Source organism: Kryptolebias marmoratus, linkage group LG6 (genome assembly GCF_001649575.2).
Source record: "Kryptolebias marmoratus isolate JLee-2015 linkage group LG6, ASM164957v2, whole genome shotgun sequence".
Classification (NCBI taxonomy): domain Eukaryota; kingdom Metazoa; phylum Chordata; class Actinopteri; order Cyprinodontiformes; family Rivulidae; genus Kryptolebias; species Kryptolebias marmoratus.
Window position 1 is genome coordinate 9,861,602 of NC_051435.1, and position 27,524 is coordinate 9,889,125.

The 27,524-nt window shown below is 39.6% G+C and overlaps 1 long non-coding RNA gene across 2 annotated transcripts; it reads left to right on the forward strand.

Moving 5' to 3' along the window:
• Positions 1 to 3,556: 3,556 nt before the first annotated feature.
• Positions 3,557 to 21,971, forward strand: LOC112450782. 2 transcript variants are annotated; one of them, XR_003039467.1, is made up of 3 exons: positions 3,557 to 3,707; positions 4,429 to 4,510; positions 21,554 to 21,971. It is a non-coding gene; the product is annotated as an uncharacterized LOC112450782 (long non-coding RNA). The 2 variants fall into 2 exon arrangements; XR_003039468.1 differs by lacking the exon at positions 21,554 to 21,971 and adding an exon at positions 10,065 to 10,680.
• The last annotated feature ends 5,553 nt before the right edge of the window (positions 21,972 to 27,524 follow it).

Sequence of the window (27,524 nt, forward strand, 5' to 3'; positions counted from 1 at the left end):
AAGACTGTCAGCTCACTAATAAACTGGCTTTTCAATTAGCACCTATCAGACTTTCCAACGATAACACAAAACCAATTACATGCTGTGCTGCAGATAACTCCTAATCTACTAAATAGGTCTGATTTGACTGCTTCTTTTTCTCCTATTCCCTTTCCATCACCGCCGCCTCGGGGCTTTTTGTTCTCCCACCAGGACGAGGTATCACTTTGAATAATCAGTTCTGAAAGCACAGAGGAGATAACAGGTCGGCCAATCTCCTGGAGGCCACAGCAGTGTTTATCTGACCGTGTAGGAGGTGTTGATGACATCTTTGGAGGTGAGATGATCAAAGGTCAATCTGTGGTCTGAAAGAAAGAACCACAAACCATTGTCTTCTTCACAGCTTTCTCTTTATCACAAGTTATCTGTATGTGCCTCTTTTTTTACCCTGACACATAATAGGAGAAACACATCTCTTATAGACAGCTTTAATCTTCTGGTGAACCACAACAAGCAGCTACTTTACTGGTTCTGTTGTTTATAAGGGATTTTATTATCAGCCCATCTTATTTTATGTTGGCAAACTGTGTCAAGTGTTTGTAGTTTACAGTTTTTGTTTAAATGAATCTTGAATTTTACACATTATCTAAACTAATTCAGTCAAAAACTCCAACATTCCTTTCAGATATTTCTACCACGTTCACACAGCAACAAAAATGTGTGAAAATGAATCCTTCATGCCCAAAATGAGATGATCTTAGAATCTGTTCATGAGGTATTTGGCTAACATGACAAACAAGCACACAAACACACACAGGCAAGTGTTACCACCTGCCTTTCATGCTGGAGGGGGACAATAATTAGACATTTTTAGACTCTATGATGATCTTAGAGCAGGGGAGGGCAATCCTGGTCCTCGAGTGCCTCGATCCTGCATATTTTACTTGTTTCCCTGCTCCAACACACCTGATTCAGTGGTTAAATCACCTCTTCATGTTCTATAGAAGCCTGTTAATCACCCACTGACTCAAATCAGGTGTGTTGGAGCAGAGAAACAAGTAAAACATGCCTTTAGGACCAGGATTTCCCACCCGTCTTAGAGGGTATGTCCTGTAACTCAGTTTCTAATAGTTATTTTCTCATCCCTGTGATGAAGTTAGAAACATCCTAAAGCTGACAAACTAAAGAATCCACACAGATGATACTTCTTAAATCAATATTCAAATATATAAATCACAAACTTTTACCAAAACACTGTATGTAAGGATCCAGTGCCAGTAGGAATAAGAGATAAACATGTCTTAGATATAATAGCTTGTTTTTTCAGAAGTTTTGTTTATAATTACTCTTTTTTTATTGCATTGTGATTCTCATTTGATCATGATCTAATTTTAAATGCAAAATTACAATATCCAGTCAGTTCATTATATTGTAACTTGTCATTTTTGTTTAAAAAAATGTAACTGAACAGCTGGTAATAAGATATCTGACCATCTCTTTTCAAATTACTGCTTCATCTTTGCTGTAAATCATTTTCCGTATTTCTTTTCTGTGACACGAGTCAAAAACTCACTGCTGGAAAAGCTTTTGTTGATACAGAAATGTCATCTCTGGTTCTCACTCAGACCAAACACATTATGGCAAAGAAGGAGAGGCTAAATGAGCTGCAGCTCGTGGAAATGAGGCTTTCTGGAAGCAGCAGAGCTGAGTATGGAGACTGAGTGACTGCATGCAGCTATTAACCTGGAGCAGTTTCAGCTTTGACAGATAACAGAGACATGCCTCTAATGATGCTGCACAGTCACAGGAATCATCTAGCTGCCTCATTTTGTGGAGAAAGATTGCAAATTAAATCCATTCAAGCCACAATGCAGGGCAATCAGCTGTTACTTTACTGTTTCTGCGAATAAACAAAAGGGATCATTTTAAAAAGGAAAAACAATAATTTGGCAGTATTGCAAAGGTAATTATGTCCTTCTAAGCAGGTATATGGCTTTAAGTGATGAGGCAACTCATCTCCTGCGTCATTTGTCATTTGCATCAAAATAAAATTTCAGTAAAAACGAAAAAAAAAGGGGTTTCTTTGTTGACTTCCTGTTCAGGAACAAAAACAAAAACCTTTTTTTTATGGCTTGAGGCTGGTTTGTATGAGAGGACAAAAAGAGATGCATTTATCAAATATGGCAATTTGCTTAATGGACTCTGACAAAGCCATTGGCGGTCTTTATTTAGATGCAGATGACTTCCTCTCCATGGTGGCTTCCTCTGTCAGTGTTACAGCCACCCGTCAGGGAGAAGAGAAAGAGGCTCCCTCCTGTTTTTACAGACGACAGTTAATCACCGCCACAGCCTGTTCGTATATGAGACAGACAGACTACACCACCTCCTGTGGCTCGCCCGATTTCCAACTCGTTTGCTTTAAAGTCTCCATTAATGCAGCGAAAAGAGACCGAACCAGCTCTGTCAGACTGAAGCGACCATATGAATAAACCGTGGTCGCTTAATGCAGACGAGACACGGAGAAAGTTGGCCTAGAGAAATACTGACGGGTCTAAAACTGTATCTGTCTGTCATCACGTTCAGTAAAGCAAAGCTAAACAAAGTGAGCAGAAATAGTATTTGTCATTCTTACAGTTCAACAGTACTTAATATTATAGACCATGCCAGGAGAAATTAAGCTGCTCTGTATTCAGCTGCTGCATGAAAGTTTCAGGCCTGAAGGAGCTGATAAGAATTCAACCAGCAAACTGATTTTTATGCTATTAAACCCTCAGAGATGCCTCAACCTTTGCTGGTGGATAGTCATCTGTTTAATCACCAAATATGAGCTACAGTATGTGGGTTTTTATTTTTTAAAACTCTAGTGTTTACTCTTAAAGAACATCCTTTGGTGTCAGAGTGTCATTATAGATTCACGAATACAGAAAATATGACTTTTTAAAATAAGTTACTGACTTTTCTATCAGCTGTTTGAAGCTAAATGCAAGATTTTTGCCTTAAGTAGATTAAATGATTCTTGTTAATAACACTTGAAATATCCTAATTCAGTCATGAAATGATTCCATTTATAAGTTAAGATTTGAAAGTTTCAATAATATTAAAAACAACCGATATCTATTAGAGTCTATTCATCACTGTTGGCAATAGTTTTTACTAAACTCAGTTTTTTTAGTCTCCTGGAAAAAACAAAAACATAACATGCTAAAATCATAGAAAGATGTCAAGGCGAGGGGAGACAGAGGCGAACCCAGAACGCAAAATCATCTTTAAAAGAAACTAATTTATTACTTAAACAAAAGATAAAACAAAAGGGCTGACGTGGCAGCAAAAGTAACAATAACAAAAATCCAAACAAAGGAAAACGGCATGGCAAGACGAGCCCATGAGCAGACGAAAAGCACAACAATGATCCAGTGGGTTGGTGAAGAAAATGACCAGGTTTTAAACACAGGGTGATTATGGGAAGTGGGCACAGGTGAGTGATTATGATAGCTGGCAGGTGGAGATGGGTGTGGCAGACAAGCAGGGGCAAACAGAGAGGAAGTGAATAATGAATGAAGCACAAGGAACAAGACACAGACAAGAAAACAAGAGCAAAATAAATCCAAAAGAAAACAAAACAAAACCCAATCCTTACAAAAGGTGTGTTTTATTCTTTGATGGACCTGAACAGGAATGTGGCCCGACTAAAAGCTGAACCTTTTTCAGAGATGCTCTCATTTTCACAGGTAGGGGTGCAAAGTTATGACCTGCTTTAAAGACAAGTCAAACATCTGAGTGCATGATTAGATTATTAAAACTCACCATCTTATATTCAGTGCTTATTATAATGATGAAGCCTGTTGTGACTTATGATCCATATTAATGTGATCCGACTGGTTTTAAAGTTGTATGAAAGATCTAAGACATATTATTATGTTCAAATACATCCCATTGAGTAAATTTCTAATGTGTCTGAAAGTAGCGATATAACTTTTCAGTGTTTTTCATCTTCTTGATGTGTCTTTTTAATTAAAGACGTGAATGTAGAATCACAATTAGGTAAAAAACTTAAAGTACGTTTTTATTTTTTGATTATTACTACAAAAATGAAGGAAAAACCTTTTGATTATGGTGTCATTTTTGTGAGCGTTCAGCGTGAAACATGACATTTGTACATTTCATTAGACATGAAAAGGTGGCTGAAAACTGATATGGGCACCTTTATTTCATCCATTTCAAAGTTAAGGTTGTGTTTAAGGTTTGATTCCACAGTAAAGTCCTTTCAAACGCAAACTATAAACTACTTTAATGCTGATTATATTTAAAAATTTGTTTTAAAACAGTTGCAGACAGTAAATCATTGCTCATTCTGATGTTTGTCTGTTGCTGAAAGCGAGAGCAAATATAACCTGAAGGAAAGTGGCCTGGCCTGAGAAATCCTGTTTTCTTTTCACATCATATGGACAGGTGGGTGTGATGGCGTCAGCGTGCAGCTAATATCTTGGTGGTTCCTTCCAGAGGAGCCCTTCGGACCTCCTGTGACGCCTTGGTATGTTGACGCTGTTTCGACGAGTTAGCTTGAATCTTGGGGCTCTTGTTAAATCAAAACAAGATGCTGCTGCCCTCAGTTTTAATGGAAAAATCATATCCAGACTAAACAATATTTATAATATTGTTAACCCTGCAGAATAAAAAAAGCAGTCGGGATATTTGTTGTTTCGCTAAAAACCAACTGGGATTTTCATAAATTTGTTTTTGAATAATGAGACTAATGTCCTTTGGGCCTTAGCTTTAAGCTGGTTGGAGGAAGGTTTTTGCAAAAATAAACACAACAAATGGAGTTCTTCTTTAATGAGGCGTACACCGTGTTTCCCTGCTTAAGATTCACTAATGGGGGCTAATCTTCAGCGCCATTGTATCTTAAAATCCACCGTGTCTCTCATTACCTGGGAGAGATTAACCACAGTCCACCAGGGAAGATGATAAGTGTCTTTTTTTCCTTCCAAATCCACATCAGCACTGAAAGGTAGGGAAATTGTTTTATATTTTCCCACTGAAGCCTGTAGGATCACTTTAACAACCAAATTCAAGCAAAGCCCTTCAAAGTCAGTCAAACAAATGGCTCGTGGCAGAAACTCCTGCAAGAAGAGCTTCTCTGGATTCAGCTGAGGGGTCAGCGGCGAACTATGCTGCTAAATTTAGGTCCGTTTGTTTGATCTTAATGTCTTGAGGCCAGTACTGAAATAAGTTTTTTACTTTGCGTTTGAATTTAAGTGGACAGATGTGCGGACATTAGTCAGGAGGACTTAAATGAGTCAGACATATTTGAAACCAATTAGCTGATGCAACATGATGCTGGGGAGTATTTGCAAAATCTTGGAGCATGATTGCTTGATATTACAAAAGAACATTAACTTAAAGTGTGGGGACTCCTTATAATTAAAGACCTAGAATTAATTGGCAGAATGCATATCGACAGCCACCTTTTATGGTAAACTGAGTTTTAAACTGAGATCATCATGTTGAGGGAAAACGGAGCTGTAGCCGTTCTGGTCAAACCTTGTAAATTACTTGATCTTGTGCGATGATGTGAGATCTTGCAAGATGTCACTGCTTATCACCGCTTCGCCTTAAGCGGTGGGTGACAGCTCGTTTCACGATGTTGCTGTAAAATAATCAAATTAAACCGTATCCGGAGGCAGGCGGCACTGATGTCATTTGACGACAAACGGTTTAACGGGCCACGAGAGATGAAAAAGGAAAAAAAAAACGCATCAAATCAATGTTTGTGATTGACTTGATGAAACAAAAGCAATCACCTCCCTGCTTCTTTCTAATGAAATAAAACACAGGAGTGCTCGTAATGCGGTGAGTGAATCTTGTTTGTCGGGGCAAAGGCTTTGTCAGGACAGCTGCCACGATCGAGTGAGGTGATTGTTGCTCCCATCTGGGCGAGTAATTAACTCCGAGTTACAAATTCAAACATGACAAGCGGGAGAGAGAACAAAACAAACTATAAGGTCTTTGTTTCTGAAGCTTATTTTACAAACTCTAGCCCACTTACTGTCACTGTTCACCGTGATTTGTACTACTACTACAGAATTACTCCAATTGGACAGGCCGTGTTATTTCTTTTATTTTGTGAAGGAGAAACCTGTTGACCTGAGCAGCTTAAGTGCAGCAATTCATTGAAATTCAAATGGTAAGAGACTGAACAAGAGTTCAGCTAAGGAACCTGTTTCACCAAGTCAAGAAATAGCTCAGAGTAAGGAAGCAAGTGAGCTCCAACATCACTTTTCGCTTTGCCTTTTCAGTCTCTTCTCATAAACATGAAAACAGTTTTATCCGACAGTAAGACAGGGCTGAGGCTTCAGTTTGAGTACTTAGACTGTAAGACATTTAGTGACACGTCAGGTCCTTACAGAGTGGGAACAAGATGATTAACGCTACAGAGATTAAAGGCCTAGCGTTCTGTGAAGGAATGCATATCGCCCATTGCCCTTTCATGCTGCAGTTTTGGATTTAAACTTGATTGGGTCAGATCTTGAAAATTACATTATGTGTAATTTTATGATGCAACCTGTTAGAGCTAATTCCTGCACACATGCAGTAATAACTCTCAGCTACTACCACACCAAATTTTACCTCAATATCTGTAATGTTGAAAGAGTTGGAGCCATTTTGTGTTGGACTGGATTGACTCCAAAAGTTGTAGACGTACAGCCGATAGAACCAAGACTACTTCTGGTCGTCTCTGTGTGATTTCTGAACGGGCCGAGGCGGAGGCGGAGAGGTTGAGGTCAGTCCAGCTGTTTTGCACCTTTTTGCCGCCAAGTGGCGTCGTAACAGAGCCATAAGAGTGGACATGTGAAAAGAAAAGCTGGCTTTGTGGCTCAAGGATGTGATGTAGTGATGACATACAGTCTGTGCCACGGGGTTTAAAAGCCTAAACAACAATAAACAAAATCATTACAAAGAAGATTGATTATCATGCACAGAAAAACAACTTGTCTTTATTAAGTGCAGACAGTCCTTGACCATGACTTGTTCATCTATTTACTGTAACTAACCTGAAGCTTGACTTTCTGTTTGCATCATTTAAGGACTGCATTTGGCATTTCAATGCCATCCAGTGTTAATATTTCTATGAAATCAAATATGAGCCTTCATTTGAAGCTCATAAAGGGCAGCAGTGGAATAAATCTGTTGAGTTTCATCTGAGACCCAGGCTAAACAGCAGTGGGATGTTGTTATTTTAACTTTATACTCTTGGACTCAGAGGGGGTTCTAAAACGCCATGATTTGGTGTAAAATAGAGCTTTGAATAATCTTTACAAAAATGACAAAATGAGAGTGACAAAGGAGGCTTTATTTGAGAAAAGCTGAGACTGTATTCAACTCTTATTTCCAGGAATTTAGCATGACAACATTTTAATCCAGCAGTTGGGCTCATTGAGTTCATTTATCTATTTTATTACAATTTCATATGAATTTATCACGCTGTCTGTCCTATAAGGGGTACTTTTGCACCTCTGGACGAGTTTATAACTAAAAAATGTGGATAAATATGAGGCATAAAAATTGCAAATGTTGAATTCAGCTCTGAGTCTTTCTCAAAGGGAGAGAAACGGGATGTGCTGCCGAGCTTTGGGTCTCCATCAACAAATGGAGCTCGCCTTTTTATTTTGCACGTGATATGGAATGATGGAGTGAGATGTCTACCTTTTCATGTTCTGAACAGTTTAACAACTCGATGCTCAGACCGAGAAAACTCCACGAGTTATTCAGAACAGAAGGATTTTCTAAGAAGTAATCAATACATGACAGGATTTTTCCCACAGGGTGAAAACAGCTCAGAGGCTGGTTTTCTGCTGCAGAGCTGCCGTGTGCATAGAAAATGATTGCAGGCTTATTTTTTTAAAATTTTTTTTGCTTTACTGGGAGACAGAAAGGACAAAACAGATGAGTAATGCCGAAAAGATGATGGTTTTATAGTGGTGCTGAAGGTGTGACATCTTGTTTGACCCGTTTCCTGTATCTGCTGCAGCTTCCACTGAGATTCTTTTCACTACGTCGCCCTCAGATGATGTATTTGGACTATTTTTCACTGCCATGCCACTTTTGTGACTCCTAGGAGATCTGAACATATGGGCATGGTTATTAGAAGTGAGTTTATAAATCTGCTGATCAACCACGCAGATCTTTTGTCTATTCAGATTCCTTCGTAGTAAAGCTTTGTGAGATGATGGATAGCCAGTTTTTGACCCTCCATCTGTCATTTCCAGCACCAAACAATCTGAGCTCGCAGTAAATAACGATGCTTTTTCACGTGAAATTCAGTGATACTTGCTGTCACACTGTTTTCAGGCAAACAGGCAGAAAGGCCAAACAGCCTTTGTGTTGTGTTTTCTGTCAACTTTCTCTCTCCTGAGTGTTATCCTCCTGAGGAAAGCAGCAAGGCTGAGAGGAAAAGCATGTAGTGAGTCATACTGTAGGTGGTGGAGCTCCCAAAGGAACCTGTACACCACTCTTTCAAGGCAGATGTTTCCAAGAAATCTCACAACTCATGTAAGCTTTATTCCTTTTTCTTTTTGTTTCCAAGCCAACGGCAGAGAAATGTGTTGCTAATTTAGTCTCGGCACAACTTTGAAAACTTATGTCAGTGAGTCAGTGTGTCAATCATGCAGCCTGAAGCACAAGTAGGTAATATTAATGCTTGTGCTCAGACACTGTTGGATGAATGCACGTTTCTCCTTTTTTAATATTTTATTTTTGAGATTGAAGTTGTTTTAAGACAACCATTTTAGTTTTGGTCTCTTTCAGACCAGCCGATAGCTCTCAGTCACACTCACACCTGATGATTTAGTCACCAGTTCACCTAACATGGTAGTTTCTTGGACTGTGGGTTAAAAAGGTAAGCACCTGGAGAAAACCCACGAGGAGAATGTGCAGATTTTCTGCAGAAAAGCTGCAGCCAGGAGTCAAACCTGCAACTTCCCTGCTGAAAATCAACAGTGCAAACCAACTACTCCACCATGCAGCCCTTTGATAAGGAATAACAGTTAAAAAAAAACAATTTTATTAATTTTTTTTAATTTAAATATACCTGACTCCTGCAGCTCAGTTGTTGAGTCTTCTTCCTTCAAATGCAAAAATAATTAACCTCACAAGTGTAACCTCATTAAAGGCTAGAAAATACTTAAGAAAAGTAACTGGTTTTATTGCGACTCAACCTCCCGATCACACAAACACACGGCCATTATTCTGTCGTCATGAAGCCATTAGGGCCCCAACTCTGGATCAAATTTGTGAATTAGAACAAAAACATCCAATTGTAATATTTCTGAATATTGAGATTACATATTAGCTGCCTTTAATTTCCCTTTTCTCCCTCTTTTTGTGGGCATCATGATTCTCACAACACTCTCTGTGTGCTTCAGCATTTTGGTCACTATTATATAAATTGGTTGTGTGTGAAAAGAGCAGTGGGGATTCATTTGATTGACAAATATATTACAGGCATGCAGTTCGTCTCTGCCATTTGTTGCAGCCCTTTGGGATTTTGTGCATGTTGACACTGCAATAATGATACATTTTTTTTGATATAGTGCCTTCTCCGGTTATATTTTGTCATTATTTGTAGAAATTCTATGATTTGTTTCAGCATGTTGCAATTCAGTAAGGATGCTGGATTTCTGCTTTTCCACTTGCATATTTTTACAGACTTTAGAAAATCTAGATGCGTAGCAGAAGACTACAGGCCGTTAGGCAATAAAAGCAACAAAGAGCATGCAGGGAACTCATTTTCATGAGCTGAAAATACTCGTGCTCACATAGCAGGAGGAGTAAAAAATAAAATGTTGCCACATTCCTGCCCTCCCAACCTTTAATTTACAGCTGAATCAGTTTTGGAGAATTATGTGTTTAATCCTTTTTTTTTTAAAACAATTGAGCTTTTATGGTCCAGAAAATGTCCAAATGTGCCACTGTGTGAACAGAACATGTTATTCTCCTGAGAATTCCCAGCAGGGGCACTAATAACACTCGCAGTTTCATGTTCCTTTCTGTTTCCCCGTGTTTTGCTTTCCTCTCGTTTTTGACAGTGGTGCAGATGCCTTGCTTCTTGCGGATATCAACACGAAAAAGTGACATTATTACAGATGAGTCGAGCGCCTCTTCCACCACACTGTGACTCCTGCAGGGTTGTCTTTGCATCCCGTCTCACCTCCTGTGGACTCCACCCAGGTGTCACAGCGTGAGATTTTCAACAGAAAGTGTGCGCCTCATACAGAATCTCCTGCTCTCTAATGCAGGAGAAAACAGGCATTTTGTTTTCCTTTGGTGTCCCAGTCCTGTCAAGGATTAAAATGGAAAACAGACAAATAAATAAATAAAAATCAGAGCATTTATACAACAGGACAGAAACTGTGTTTTGTTTAGAGACGTGAGAGAATAACTTTATTTCTTTTTCTACTATATCTGTATTTTTTTCAGGTAATGTTCAAATCATTTTGGACATTATTAAATCTTGGTTTTCTAATATAGTAGATATTGAAGGTTATATAAAGCTTTCAGCTGGACCACAGAAAATTCTGATTTCATGGATGACACATAATTAAGTGCTTCATTTTCCAACCACCAAATAGGCTTTTTCACATATCTCTTCACAGTTTCTTTAAATGCTCATTTCACATGTAACTAAGTGTTCTTGTGTTTAGGTTAAGATGGCAAATGTTCATGTTTCAAATCAAAAATCTATTCGTTACATTTTGTAGAACCTGCTTTAAGCCTGTTGTTGGGTGTCTGTGTGTGATTTAGGCTGATTGTTATATTGTTAATTTTGTCTTTTTGTGGTTCAGCAGCGGTTCCAACAACATAATTAAACCAGACTTGCACACAAATCATTATTTGTAAAACTTTTGTCTTAATCTGTTATGGTCTGGTGATTTATGTAATTATTATGCCCTCAGTATTATCTTGTCTGAACTTTCCTGGGAGGAAAAACTGGTTAAAAAATAAAAAAATAAATATACATCTTCAACAAAAAATCCTCTCAAAAATGAATCAGATTTTGTCAAGCAGTATGCAGAACATTTTATTTTTTTATATATTTATTTGCAGTTGGATACTAAGAGTGTGAGACTGCGAGAAGAAACTGTACTGTTGCTATTTTTATGTGGTTTTGATGCACTTCTCCTCAGCATCTGATGTTGTTTTTTATTCTTATTTTGCTTATTTTCTCAGCGAAGACAACAACTTATGAGCACAGTACAAAGGAAGAGAGGAGCTGAGGAAAAGCAGCTTCATTGATGATTTTATTCAGTCATTCTTTTTCAGCCAGACAGTATGGTAGACATGTTTGTTCTTGTCTTTGCATTGTAAACATCTGAGTGGAGGGGCTTCGCTGGAGAAACTGCGGTACTCTTGCTCCCGCTGGGAAAACCAGCACTGACATGGCTCATAGTTATTCCTGCTCACTCATTCATGCAAACTCTCCTCACTCCTCTGCCTCATGCATCTCACAGTATTCTTCCTGCAGCCCCCCCTCACATCCTCTCTCCTCTTTGCTGCCTGTTCTGCAGATGCAGCCATCCGTGGCTGCTACATTGGCGGCCAGTCTGCGCCGCGCCTGATGCTGATAGGCTGCTTTCAGATCTCTGTCTCACCCCTGAGCAACAGCACAGATTAAATGCTTAACTTTATTCAGTTTTTCCTCTTCCTGTCTCTCCTCCTCTCTCTCTCTCTGGTCAGGCATTAAAAATTCATCCACTCTGTGTTGTGTTAAAAGCACATTACGCAAGACTCTAAATTTACCCCCTCCTGGGCAGGATCTGTCCCTTGCTGTCTTTACATCTGTGCACTTGTGTGAATGCGTTGTGTATCTGAGGCAAACCTGAGAGGTTTGTTTTTTATTGCTCCAAAGCTTCATCTGTTGTGTCTGTCAAATCCCAGGAGGAGGGCAGCTCAGGAAAGCCTCTCAGGTGGCAACAATGAGCTGATAAACACACTCGGTTAACAACCTCTCCAGTCAACAAGCATGCTTTTCACTTAAAGGAATAGTCTGCACATTTCTGAAGGGATGTGTTGTCAAGTAGTTATCAATAGTTAAGTACCTTATCAGCCATGGCACAGAGCAGCCTAGGCTGATGGTTAAGGCCCCTTTTTGATCAGTCTGCCAGGAGTTCAGTAAATTTATGGACTGACTGGATGTGCTGATCAGGCAAACTTTGGGCAAACCTTGAAAGTAACATTATGTAATACATAAACCAGATATCTCGCAGGATTTCTTAGTGCTTGGATTCCTTATTTTGAATGACTCTCAGCTGCTAAAACACCAAATCTTAGCTCAGTATCTATAAAATCAACTGAGTTGTAGCCATCAATGTGTTGGCCTTCAGCCAACACAGTGTGCCTCTTGAATTGGGTTGAGTCCAAAAGGTAATCAGTTGTAGATGTTCATCCAGTGATTACGTCCTGAGAGTTTCATTACAATCTGTCCAGCTGTTCGTGAGGCATTTTGGTAAAAGTCAGGCACTCAAACACACATGCAGGCAAAAACATTATCAGCCGCTTTCACTGAAGGATTGTGTCTGTCCTTTACTGGGTTGTGTTGGGATTCATGTCCCTGCATGAACTGGATTTTCCATGGTTGTTAGTCACAATCTGTACTTTATCCAGTGAAAGGAATTAAGCATTTAATACTTGAACTGTAAATGTATTATTGTGTAGCAACCTGAAAGTACATAAATCACCAACATAAAAGGGAGCTCCTTAAAAAGAGCTTTTTGAACACTTCAGTAGACAAATTCTTCACCCGGCGACGAAATGAAAACTGCTGTGTGGCATAGATAGAAGTAATTAGTCAGTGCATACAGAGTGCAAAATTAACACATTAAAAACATTCACGGTTCATATTTAAACAACAAAGGACTTGTTCGTTTGGCAGAAACTGGATTTCAAAAAATGGTGGTAACATGTTTCTTATCTTTCTGCCCACTGCCATTGTCGAGGACGGTCTACAGTTTGTAATGGCAACCAATTACAGTGGCCTTTCATCCAGGAGGCAGCATCAAACGGTCCGACTGTCGGTCTTTGTTGCTGGAGGCAGGCGGGGCGGCGTGGGGAGAGGCGGATGCACGCAGCAACACTTTCTTCTTTCCATGATGCCCATCTTTAGATGATAAAACACCGTCACAGGGATCGGTTTAACTATCCAAAAACATCACAACCTCCAGCAAAAGAAACGAAGCGAGTCCGATGAACTAAATACCACAAAGGTTTTACTTCTGAGCCAGGATCATAGCAGGAAATGAATCAGCACGTTAAAGGGATAATCTGGTCAAGGTGGAGCTGGAGATGTTTCTGCTCGTGCTTGTGTTTGTACCGTTAACAAAATAACTCCTGAACAACTAAATGGATTTTAATGAAACTTTCAGAAAGTAATCATTGGCTGTACGTCTACAGCTGGGAGAAAATGTTGCATTTCCAACTCGCTCATGATTGTGAACACAACACCTGTGATCTATAAAGTTAAAGTTGTGGTTTAACTGTTGTGGTTGTCATGTGGGGAAACTTGATTCTGTCTTTGCTTTTTGTGCTCTCTTTTCTTTTTTTTTTGTTGTCTCTTGTCGCCTTGTGTCCCAGGTGTGTGGGCTAACAAAAGCTGCTGTGTCCACTTTTATCAGCAGCAGGAAAAAGTTGAAAACGTTACATGAATTTCAAACTTGCTTCACTTCATCTTGTGCTGAAATTAACAGAGATGCAAGAGCCATGCTGCAGAGCCACGCCAGGAGCATTTATTAGTGAGACGAGGTAGAGGAACATCTGGTCCCTCGTGGCCAATTCGTCTGTTCGAGCACCTTGCATATGCAGTGGTGTCCCCTCTCTCTGCAGCAGAAAGTGATCTGAGTGACAGTTGTTTGCTGCACCTTGGTCTGCTTTCTCTCCCCATGGGTCTAATTTGTGCAAGCTGCTTTTGAATTGCTGCAAAGAAGATGCAGGAACAAAGCCAGCTCAGGGGGCTGGGGCGTCCGGGACCTCCTGTTCCTCTCTGCCATTAGGTTTGGTTGCCAATACACGCTGCTTTTCTTTCCTGCACTATTTCCTCTTCCAAAGCAAAGTGTGAGCATTGGATTTTGCACTTATGAGTGGTAATGTGGTGGAATGGGAAAAGGGTGAAGAGGTTAGAGGCTTAAAATTTCTAGATTTCAAAGTAACCTTCTAAAAGAGCACAAAGCTCCAATTATTTTGCAATAATCTTTGCCAACCCTCCAAACACAGAACACAAGAGTGGAGCAAGCACTTCCTTTGTCCTTGTTTCAACAATGCCAATTTTCATTTGTATTGGTGCGGCATTTCCTGCAGCAGCTAATGATCTCCTTCAAAGGCTTGCACTAAACCGTGACTCAGAGGCTGTGCTCTTAGAGGCAAGGCTCTACTTTGTGACTACAAGAGTCCTACAGCAGTTATTTTCTCTCCGAGGGACAAGATGAATCAGCAACATCCAAACTCTGCAGGGGAATGAGCTGAGACCTTTAAAGTGTCACTTTTAGGGTAAAAGAAATGACATCCTGAAAGTTTGACAAGTGAAGATTATTCACCTGCAACTTTAAAAATAGACAGGGTGCAGAGTTTCAGTAAAAATGTGTCATTTCTCTGCCCTGGGAAATCTCCGTTTGACTTTTATATGTAGCCTTTTACACTCAAAACCCCCCACAGCAAGAAAGAGGAACTCCTTTCCTGGCACCTAAACCATAGTGACATCCCAATTTACAACTCCTCAAGAGAGGAATTAGAGAAGTTACAGCATGCAAACTGTCACCCTTTAACTTCATCAAACGTTCACAGAACCAAAACTTTAAGGTGGTATCTCACTGGGCTCAGACTAGTTGGCGAACGGTATCCATGAGGGAGTCTCCACAAAGCCTTGTGACTTTCACAGAGTTCTCAACTTCCTTGCACGATTCACAGAAGTGTACAGCCACGTGTCTTGAGTTTTAAACATGTTTTAAAAAATTGAGAAACACATCTTCTCTCAAAATAATTCCAGAGTCAATGTGGATGTCTCAAACTTACCTGAATTGTGTCGCAGGCATTGCTAACCCATCTCCGAGCTGTTTTTTGACTCCTGCAGGATTCTCCTCTGACTGAAAACACCAAAGGCAAATATCTGTGTCTAAACAGCACACAGATGAGAAATAATTGTAGAAAAACTGGTCCAAATATGCCTATCTTCATTTCAATAGTGAAATCAGGCAGATTAAATCATAAAGTGTGGGCAGCTGCAAATTGGGTACAAAATGAGCCGAACTGGGATGATGTGGGTAGATGAGAGCAACGAAATAATGTGCGCAGCCAAGAATGCTGTTTTGAAAGCCATGCACACAAAAAAGGCCAGGATTTTCAAAAACTGGCTGCTTAAAATGCATCCTCATGGCTTGCTGGCCAGTTAGGGAGACTAGAACAGAACATTTGCATATTTTCTCCCAATTTTGAGTTGCCAACTAGTCTACCAGCAGTCTGAGCCCAGTGAGATACCACCCTTAATGTTTGTAACCGAGGCTGAGCTGCACTACTTTTACTTTCTGCGTGTGCTGATGTTTAATGAGCAGCTTGTTGAGTTGACCACATACAAACACATGAAAGTCACATCTTTAGCCTTTGATTTATAAGAATGCAAATTTTGTGGATGTTTTATTCACAAGTGTCCCATCCATCCAGCCATTCATCCATTCATCCGTCCATCCTTTTACCCATTTCTCCATCAGGCTTGAGGGGGAGATGGTGCATATCTCCAGCTGTCATTGTTGGAGAGGCGGAGTACAACCCTGGACAGGTCTCAAGTCCATCACGGGGCCACACATGTCCCATTACATAAAATGTATTCACTCAATTTGATTTTTTATTAAATGTATTTGTATTTAGACAGCATGCCAGACCTAAAAACTAAATGACAGTGGTCTTTGGCAATAATTTATTACAAATTTTAAAGTATAATGCAGCTGCTTATGGGAGCCCTTTGCTGTCAGTTGTTGGAACAGCATTTGACAAATCAGATAAAAAAAAAGGTTTGACATTTGAATCACTTGACCTTTTTCAACAATGATTAAAAACAGGCCATGGCCAAACCATCAAATTTGTATGTTGCTCTTTTCAGTAATATTTCTCACACAAAGTTATGAGACACAAATAATAAAATACTAATATANTATATATATATGTATATATATATATATATATATATATATTATATATATATATATATATATATATATATGTGTGTGTGTGTGTGTATTTTTTTTTTTTTTACAAAAGTATTTGCAGTATTTGATGAAGGATGTCCAAACTTTACCCTTGATAAGTTGTGACACCTTTCTCATGCAGTTTAGTTTTTTGGGCTCAATAACACAGGGGAACTGGTGAGATTACATCATACAAATTATAAAACTATCACTCCTCAAAGGAATGAAAATTGCCCTACAAACCTTATACAATCTGTTAGGACTCTGAGTATGTTTTAGAGATTACTCTCAGCTATTAAAACACCAAACTTTAGCTCAATACCTTTAAAATTAACTGCATTATCTCCAGTTTTGTATTGGCTATGGTCAGCTAGCTGTGGTGACCTTTTTGAATCAGGTTGATTGGAAACATTAATTAGCTGTAGATGTGTATTTAAGTCCATCCAATAGTTCATGATATTTTGCTAGCAATTGAATACAAACACAGACACCAAGCCTGCTAATTAATTGGATCTTTTTTAATGACAAGAAAACAGAGAAAATGGAAAGTGATATTCTCTTTGTTGTTGACATTTTTAAAGAATACACTGCTTTGTGCTTGTTTTCTTTTCATGCCTGAAAAAATGTAAATAGTAAGAAAACCTTTCCATGCTGTCATTTTGCATTCACACTTAATCCGCAGGATTTTAAAGAATTTGGTTCCATATCTACCTTTGCGAGAGCCGATCACGCAGGTGGAGACACACATCTGAGGGTTGAAGCTTTTCATCTGTTCTGCAGCGTCAGGAGGGCTGATAAAAGCAAAGCACCGTGAAGTTATGAGAATAAATAACCCATGTTGACAATGCAAGCCAAAAGAAAGGCTTTAGAGGATAAAACCCTGCTTGAGTTTTTGAGAGGCTGGTTGTTGCAAAAAGAGATGGAAAGAGTCTGTAAGACACATCACAAATTATTTAGAATGTGCTCCATCCATGCACACCTGAATAAGCAATGAACAGCCATTCTTTGGTGCAGCAAATATTTTAGAGTCTGGAAAAAAGGCATCACTGTCCAGGGTTTATCCTCTGGTGAGCACGACAGGGCATTCATCAAGTGCATAAACAGATTAACGGTTATTGCAGTTCCCAGCCTTTGATGAAGACAGAAGGTCAAGCTGTCAACTGAATCACAGAGACCAATGTGCCCTTTGGGATTCAGGATATTGTGTCACATTTTTGTCATCCCAGCAAAAACAAACTTTTTTTATTTTTAACAGCAAATTAGTTGACATGGAAGGTACAACCGATGTTCATTTATTAAAGCAAAAAACAAGAACTGAATTATTGAGACAAACAGAAATAAGCTGCTGGGAGTCAGAGACATTCAGGGCTGCAGGCTTCACTGAAACAAAAAGAAGGAAAAGTTCTCTAAAAAGAGTTATGCTTCATCCATTTTTAGTGGTAAAATATATATAAAAATATTTGTCAATTTTTGTCATAGGTGGAAATAAAGGAATGTTTAAGTAAAAACTTGTCATACTAAAAATAACCTTTCTGCTGTCAAAATGAAGCTTCAGTTGACCCCTGTGACATCCACTTTATTAGGTCCATCTGTTTAATTGCTTGTTAACCCACATAGTTAATCACTTGGCAGCAACCCAGTGCCTTTAGGCAACTAGATGTGATGAAGATGACTTCAAACTGGGCATCAGAATGGGGGTTTAAGAAACTTTGAATGCAGCACAGTTGTTGGTGCCAGCGTGCTGATCTACTGGGAGTTTCACACACAACCATCTCTAGGCTTTACAGAGAATGGTCCAAAAAAGAGAATATAGCTCATGAGTGTCAGTTGTGTGGTGGAAAGTGCCTCGTTGATGTCAGAGGTCAAAGGAGAATGAGCAGACTGGTTTGAGATGACAGGAAGGCAACAGTCGCTCAAACAACCAGTCGTTTCAACCAAGGTCAGCAGAATACCATCTCTGGATGTCCAGCCTCGAAGCAGATGGGCTACAGCAGCGAAAGATCACACCGAGTGCCGCTTTCCTGTCAGCTGAGAACAGGAAACTGAGGCGACAGTTCACACAGGCTCACCAAAACTGGACAATAAGAGGTTCGAAAGCCTGCTGCGGTGAGTCTGGATTTAATGGACTCTAATGGCCTCCGCAGCCACCAGATCTCAATCCAGTCGAGCTCCTTTGGGACAACGTGGAACAGGAGATTCACGTCATGGATGCAAATCTGCAGCAACTGTGTGATGCTATCATGTTAATATGGGCTGAGATCTCTGAAGAGTGTTTCCAACACCTTGATGAATTTGTGCCATGAAGAATTAAGGCAAAATGGGTTCTCATCTGGTTCTAGCAAGGTGTATCTAATAATGTGGTCAATGATCGTATTGATTATTTTTAAAGATAGTCTATACACTGCAGATTTTTTGTGTTTTGCAAGACTATTTTAGCACTTTTGTCTTTTGTGTTTTTGTCATTTTCCTGGTTTTGGGTTTTGATTGATCAGTTTACTAATTATTTTTATGCTCTTTGGTTTCCTGCTATTTTTAGGACCACCTCTTCACAGACTTTGCTTCTTGCCTGTTCTTTGCTGGCTTGTTTTTGAACAATGTAATGAATTTTGTTTTCTTTGTGGTCAAACTGTCTTGCTATGTTTCATCTGGATTGTTCTAAATGGGAGAAACCATCACAGATTTTATTATCTATTAGTCAAAAATAGACAAATCCAACATTCACTTTATGATTTGTTCTTTAAAGGTGTTGAAACTGTTGTGAAATTGTGGCTGTAGAATTTAGTCTGATATTTGTTTTGTAGCACACCATGCTGTCAGGATTTTTAAAAGCAGCAAAAAGACTCCTGTCCATGTGAATCGTTGTTTTCCTTCTTTATTTTCAAATTGTTGGACTTTTCTTCTTAGATGTGTGACTCTAAAACATCTGAACATCTGTGGGTGGCGAAAAAAAAAAAGAAAAGGGGAACAGCCGGAGTCTAATCATTTCTTTCTCTTTTAAATAATCAGTGTTGCCAAAAGTGTCTGCAACAGATAAAAACGCACTTATTTTCAGAAGCCACACACAGGAGAGTAAATGAAAGCTGGAGCTGAGGTTCATTACACCACCTCTAATGATTCCTGAAGGAGCAAAACACAACGCAAAACAAAACTCATTCATCTTAGGATAGGAGGGAATCAAGTTGCTTAATGGAGTGTGGGAATAAACGGCTGAAATCCTGCATCAGTTTTCTTACCAGACTGTGTGAAGAACAAACGACGGCAGCAGAAGTCCTGCTGCGAGGCGTGACTGTTTCCATCTGAGCTTCCTGCCCCGTCGGTGGAGTAAATTGGAGATTTCAGAAACAAAAAAGGAAAGAACAGTCACTAACAGTGGTTCCAGAGAAGGCGATGCTGTCACCCACAGCACAAAATGAGCCTGACTAGTTGTATCTTAGATGAAAAAAATAAGCCTCGCTTCTGTCCCAGAGGAATATGATGAAATATGTGAGTTTCCCAGTTCCACAGTCTCAGGCAGAAAATGCTTATTATACTAGAATTTGCATAATAAAGGCACCATGATGCACAGAAAGAACAGCCATAGTATCATTATTGCCTGCTGGCATGAAACATGGGCAATCATGTAAATTCCTGTGTCTGTGTATTTGTTTGCCTGTTAGCAAAATATCTTGTAAACCACAAAAGTCAAAGACAAACTGATTCAGGATGGCCTCCACAGCTAATCAGCATTTGCAAACACAGAAATGGCTGTAACTCGGTCATTTTTACAGATAATCAGCGAGTATTTGATGTGGTAGTATGTGAGTCATTCACACATACTCGGAGTGTGAGATTGTGCATAAACTTATTTTTAAGGTTCGACTACAACTCCATCATTTCCCTCTTTTGCCTTGATAATCTTAGTCTAAAACTCTGGCATGAAAAGCTTGCAAGCGATATGCAATCCGTCAAGAAACATTAGGCCTTGAGAAAAGGCGCTTGTTTATGTCTGAATAGCATTCTTTATTGTCTAGCAATGAAAAGAAGCTCAGAAAACAAAAAGCTGACAGTTTAGTCATTATTGGGGCTTTTTTATCCTACCAGAAGCAATTTTGAGTTAATATCTCATAGCTCCACAGCAAACTTTGGAGCATGCTTGCATACAGCTCGAGGCAGCGAGCTTCTGAAGGTAGCACAAATGCAGACAAATGATTTGACAGGATGGATCCAAATTGAGAGAAGGTTGATGGGTGATGATTATGTGGAGTTTGAAGGATGACAGCAGGCCCCAGGCAGTCACTTGACACCCCCTCAGTTGGCTTTTTCTTATAAGAAGAAGACATTGCTGCAGCAGTGTCACCCGATGGGGAACAGTCACTCTAAAGTCTCGTTCTGAACGTTTGCTTTTATTTTTATGAAGGCAGAATTGACCATATTTTCATATGATGACACATTTTTTTAAATGGATTTGGTTGCATATCTGCCTTTACAAAAGCAGAAAACTGAACTGGAGACACACTTCTGCAGGTTGGGGCTTTTTAAATGTGATAAAATGCAGAGCACAACAAAGTCAGACAAAATAATTTGGGAAATGAGCTCAAATGTTAAAACTGTGCATGAGGTTTGATGTGGTTAGAAGAATAGAGAACATTGGTAAAACACTTTGGACTGTCAAGGATGCTGATGCTTGAATAAAAATAGTATCAAAATAGAAGAATTGTTTTTTTCCAGTTTAAAATCAAAGTGGGGAGGATAGAGCCAAAATATATCAAAAGTAAAGACAAAATCTGATAAAGTTGTCATTTTGTGATTAAAAGGGCGATTACAAATATTGCACATTCATATAATCTTAATTATCTACACAGATAATGGAATAAAAAAATCAAAGACTTTGATAAAAGAGAGAATGACAGAAACAAACAAAAAGCAAGAGAAACAAACTGAAATATAATCGATTTCATGAAGCTCCGAGGTTCTCTGAATCTATCGATTGTCATGCAAAGGCTGCTCTGACCTGTTTGTGTGTAGTTTGGGTTTGGAGGACTTTCCGGTTGATAACTAAGGACTGTTTTGAAGCGATGGTGAAAGCAGAAGTGTCAGGAGTCAGTGATCATCCATCACTCCTCTCAGAGCCGATTGGTCATGCCTGCAGAGCGCAGACCTCTCTGTGTGGGGAGAAGGGAGATGGAGGGGGAGGGACCAGAAGGCTGAAGTGGTCAAAGACAGGAACTGAGTGTTGCCTGCTCTTTATGAAGAAACCTTCTTGTATCAGCACCTTCCTCATCTGTTCACACAGGCTTCGTTTGCAGCTGCCTCTGAACGAGATCCAAGTTTTGAAGTCACAACATGCACATGTCTCTGCTGTGTTATTTCAGGCAGCAGTGCCCCCAGCTCCCCTGGCTGCATCTCCATGGGCTGACGGGAGGCGGTGCAAAGTCTGTTGGCTTTCCTCTGGGATGACTGCTGTCTTTTAAATAATTTAATGCAAGCCCAGCAAGCTCAGAGCAGTGAAGGACAGAAGCATGCACTGAGAAAAACCTAAAGGCTCTGTGTCATCCAGCTATATAAAACCACTGACCTCATGTGTGTCCTCACAGTCATATGGAAGGGAACAGGGCTTCATCTATCTGTGTTTGTGCAGAGCTCAAGGGGAAATCTCAATGAGCAGAGCTAAACACAGAGACATTTCTCTCAAAATGAAATGTTGCTTTTTATCATTTTACTTGTTCAACTTGATGACTAATGCTGCCTGGATAAGGCCTCCAACTGCAGGAGAGCTGAGTTCAAGATTTATTAAAACTAATTGCACTCTTTTAATGTGCATTTGTGTGTGTTTGTAGCTCTGTGCATTTTTAGTTTGTTTGAAAAAAAAAAGTGTTTTGTCCTAATTTCTTTTAATGATGCTCACAAGGTTCGCTGCACAAAGACAAAAAGTGAGCATATGGGATGACACGGGAAATAACAAAAGGCAATAAAATCATCTACACGAGAAAACAAATCAACAACAAAAACTGTTTTTAATCAGGACACTTATGGAGCTTGAGTCTTAAATGATGATATGATGCAACAACCTTAACTCAATAAAAATGACGATTCACGGAAAGCGTTTTTAAAAACATGTTTTAAAAACGTGGATCATTTAAAAGCATGTGTGCTTTGTTCACTGGGAATTTTGGGGAAAATAAATGCATTTTTTTCATATGTGGCACAAGCTAAACCAGACTGAAATAACCTCTCGTGCTGGGCAATGCAGAGCTACATAAAACAGCTCATTAATTTTGCACGAAGACTAAAGAAGGACCAGTCTCCAAACAATAAACAAAAGCTTTAGGTTGAAAGCGAAACCGTGAGTTTTCATTTCACCAGGAAGATAAAATGCCTTCATGGGATCATTTTAAAGGTGCTGAGGCAGATTTCATCACATTTAGAGAGAAACAGCAGTTTCCCCAAAGACGCCCCAATTAAAATGATTTTACTGAAGATCTGAACATGTTTGCAAACTACATAATTTTTACAAATTCTGTTTTAAATATTTAATCATTAAGCATTTAAGTTGTAAATAATTAGGACAACTGTGACAACAGTGCTTCGGAGTTTTACTGCTAAGCATTAAGGTTTTTGTCTTGGTCTTAAACACAGAAAAATAAAGATTTTACATCCAAAACTGCAGATCATGGAGAATTTGGAGACAGGTGTGAATCAAATGGGAATTTCTGTGTGGATTTTGAAAGATTTTCCACTACTTCTTTGTTTAAACGTGCATTTAGAAACTCCTCAGTCACAAAACAAGAACATTTCTTCAGCTGCAAGTTAGAGGACACATTATATATAGTGAAGAATAAAGGCTGCTTTGGCAAGCGTCCTTCCAGATATTATACTATGAGCAGACGCGTGAAGGTAAAACTGAGTTCACTGTCGAGATGTTGAAAAAGAAACTGATCAAACCTAAAGGTAGTCATGTTTCCCCCACTTTCTGCATCAAGGATATGTGACTCTGAGTGTAAATCCCTTCAAGTACTTTAACTTTTAATGTACTTCTGTGCATTAAAGCAATACATTTTAGTCTGACTAGAAATGTGGAACAATGCGGAATGTGGAACAAACATCTGATAGGATCACTTAAAGAAGGCCACGGGTTTATATAGGCTCTGTATTTCCATGAGCACATCTTTCTGCAGTACAAAGATGCAGCTAAAGATTTTAAAAAACTTATATCAGCAAGTCAAAGGAAGCTGCAATAACATCCTGCTTTAGGGCTACTTTCATATCTCCTCATGTTTTTGTGAGCATACAATCTTCCTCGTTCATATATAAGACTCCAACTAGCCTCACCTCCCTGCGACCTGCACCCACCCACTCCATAATCCCACAACAATGCAGAAAATCACATTAATGCGCCGAGAAGCTGGAGGTACGGTGCAATCTATGACAGCTGAGGCCAAAGGGGCCCAGCTATCATTTACATACTAATGGTGTTGGTGGAGATGATGAGGATGGGGCCCAAGCAGGGCGTCAGGGCCGTGTTGATGTTTAAGAGAAGCTTTTTTGCATTTTTTGTATTATTTGGGGGAGGTGGCACTTTGCAGCACCCCAACAGTGAGGAAAAACCATCTGCTGGTCTTCATCGGGTCCACCCAGTGAGTCCATTTACATGCCGCTTACTCGACTGGACGCTGCTCCTCCTACACTCTGAATCACACACAGACTAACGAGCCTCTTTTTAAATTCAAATTCGCCTGCTTATCTTCAATGCTGCTTATGTCAAGCCCCCCGGTTTGGACCGACAGACATATTTCATTGTTTGGAAATCCTGCTTTTTATTTACAAGAATATTTGGATAAGTGTCACACCAACAGATTTCACTTTAGTCTTTGTTAATATGTTGTGTTACTGGGAGGATTTAAGGCTGAGATGTGAGCAACCTTTATTTCCTTTCCACACTCTCACTGTGTGGTGTAGGTGTAATGTCTCCTATTTAGATGCAATTCGAGGCTTGGCGTGGGTGCACTGCAACTTAGCTATCCAGAGAAAAAGGAGGAAAAAGCTCAAGAATAGCCTCAAAGAGCCACGACTGCAGCACACCGGCAATAACACCAATCACCTGAGAAACGAGCAATTATCGTGTGTGGAAGCGTGGAACGCTAAACTCAGAGAGGTTTTACTGGCCCTGATAAAAGAAAATACAAACAGGCAGCAGAAGTTTCAAAGTTTTGCTGTTGCTTTATGTGCTTTAGTTCAAGGATTATGTGTCTTCGAGGACCACTTCTTCCTTCAAGATCTCAGGAACATTAATGGATCCACAAAGCTCTTCCTGGGGCGTCATAACGGCTAAAATCTTATAATGCAGTAATTCCCCCGAAACCAATGTGGTTTTTTATGCTTTTAACCCTCTTTTTTTCTAAAAAGAAACATATCTGCTTAGAGCTATCTGAGTCTAGCGCTGGCCTAGATCTGTCCCACTATTTTAAGTAACCCTTTAGAAAGTATTAAAACAGAGGAGAACAATGTGACTTTTGAGTGGCAGCTTTTTAAAACCCTCTTGCATGAAAGAGTCACATCTGTCCAAAGTGCTGCTGGAGAGGACTGCAGCGGAGTCGGTCACATGACTGCAGACTGTTGATGATAATCAGCCCTCGACTGGAGCAGACAGAGAGGAATTAGAGGGTTTTATGATGTTACAGTCTCACATTAAGGCCAAATCTGTAATTCCATCCATCGCCCGTCCATTATCGGGATGTGTGTCTGATTTAAAATGCGACTGCGTGCTGTCAAAGTGCGACGAGTGCGAGCCTCCATTGAGCAATCAGGCCTCCTGTGTGTTTTAAAAGCTGTTAAATGGGTTTCAAATAGGGCTGTGTCATATCAAACTGCCATTCTTTGCATAAAAAAGTGTCATATATATATATATGTAAAATTCAATATCACAATGCATTTACATTCCTGTGAGCAGAGTAGGTCCACATTATTTACAAGCCAAAGCATTTTAAGCTGCATATCAGCCAGTGCTTACGCCAAATGCCCCGCTCAGATCCAGCAGGGAGAGCGGCTCCTCGACCATGTGGTTCAGACAAACATAACAAACCAACATCCTGTCTCTGGTCAGGATCGAGTCGAGGGTCGGCCAGAGGGCTAAAATTTAATTGCTGAACTTTAGCACAGTCTATGTGAATGAGGACAGAAGTCGTGCCGCCATCTTGGTAGGTGCTACAAGGCGTCCTTAGTTACTGCCAGCATGGCAGCAGACCTTGGATAGCTTAGTAAAAAAACCTAAACCAATGTTAAAGACCAACGTTTTGCCATTAATTGCTGTAATTACCAGAAACTGAACTTCAAATAGTAGCTACATGAAAATATATCAATATGTATCTTCTTAAATAATAGTCCTGATCATAGCCCTGATAGTCTACAAAAATGTTTTATCTATTTTATGGGCGAGTTATATGCCGTATGCTAATTAAAAGTAAACTGTGTATAGGCTATATGAAGGCACAGTTATCTGAAGTGCATGTTATATAAAGCCTAATTATTTACAGAATTGAGAGGCAAAGGACTATATTATATAAGTTTAAGTTATTAGTCTAAGAGAAAGTAATTACAGGCACTGGTAGCAGAGCTCTGGTTGGACTAAGCACACATGTAAAGTACTTAATTACTTAAAGTGCAGTTATGTTCTGGTCTGGCTAGACTGATTACAGCACTTGGTAATTTTATCACGGTAGCAGTAGCACGCAGGGTTGGCGTTTTGACCCCACTAATGCTTGACCGGGCTTTTTGGAAGGCTCATTACAGCATACTCGTTACCCCTGATTTCACAATATGCATCATTTATTTAGGTGAAATAAGACTATTTCTTTGTGGTTTTGAACTGATGACACAGCTTGCAGCACGCACAAGGTGTTAAAATCGTGCGGCTTCAACATGTAAACAATACAGAGAGATACACATAGCACCTAGCAAGATGACAAAAATGGTTGTAAATTAGTAATTAGATTTTTCTTTAAGTACGACCAGCAATTTTATAATTAAAATACAAATTATTATCTCTTATGAATAAAATTATGATGATAAATTTATTATCTGAAGTAGAAACGCTTGACATTAGCCTCAATTTTAGGTTTAAGCAACTTCCTCCCTTCACAATAAATCACATCCTCTTTCTGTTCAGCTCCAAAAGAAAGACTCAAACAAGAAAGAACCACAGAAATCCTGTTTTTACTCAAACCTTAAGCCAATACATCTGCCTGGTTCTGATCGTAGTAATGTCCCACTTGTCTTGTTTTTAAGATTTGAAAAATATCAGCAGGGAATAGATTTAAGCCACCCAAAATGACTTCAAGTGCAGGCTTCCTCAACATCCCAACTCTTTGATGTGATTAGGATGGATTCAGACATTCCCCCAGCAGCACATTAGAAAAACACGGCTCCTTTGGTAACACTGACTATCAAAATTCTTAAAACTGCAGAATAAAAAGAAGACAAAGCTGTTCTTTTTGTCCAAATGTAACCAGAAGAATTCAGTCTTTACTGTCAAGGATGATATTGGCGAGGAAAGTGGTGGGTATAGGCCTACAACAATCCTAACCATTTTTGCAAATATTTGCTCTGAAAACAGCCATTTGTCCAGCCGGCTACATAATGACAGATGAATGTGGCCCAGTTAACAGCAAGAAAGATCAGATTAAGCTCCACCACTGTGAGTCATTTTGACATCACAAAAAATAACACTCACCAGCTTTCCATCAGAAGTGGTGAAAGAATGAATCACCGAGTAGCTTTCAGCAACACTAAAGAAAGGAGAAATACTTTCAAACAGACACTAAAGCTTAAAGCTGTTGTCTGTGGTTCACAAGGAGAAAGTCGGGCTTCGTGTCTACAAAGAAAAAAAGAGCTTGAAATCCATTTCAAAGACCAGGGAAGACACTGACAAAAAAAGTAATGAATATTTTACAGGCAGGGAGAGCAAAGCTGCTCTGCAGGTGACGCTCTGGTGTTTATAGAGCTTATCAGAAAGCCATCACCTACCGAGCATGGCCGAGGCAAACCATGTGTCTGATTGTTTATCAGCACACTGCTGCTGGGTTCCCCCTGGTACCTCCGCGCCGCTTTCATCGGGCCAATCACGGTGACAGCATGCTGCAACATAAATGGTCATTTTGAAATGAAATGAGTGCTGCTGCTGAGGTTTCGCTCTGAAGTCTGAGGTATGGGAGGAAACCTCATGTTCAAAATGTGGGTTTCTGTAGTTTAGCTGATGTAGATTTCAAAGACGTGAACCGTCAAATTGGAAATTTTGTGAACCCCTCAACTTCCATATTTCACTAAATCTTCCTATAGGTAGATCTAAGG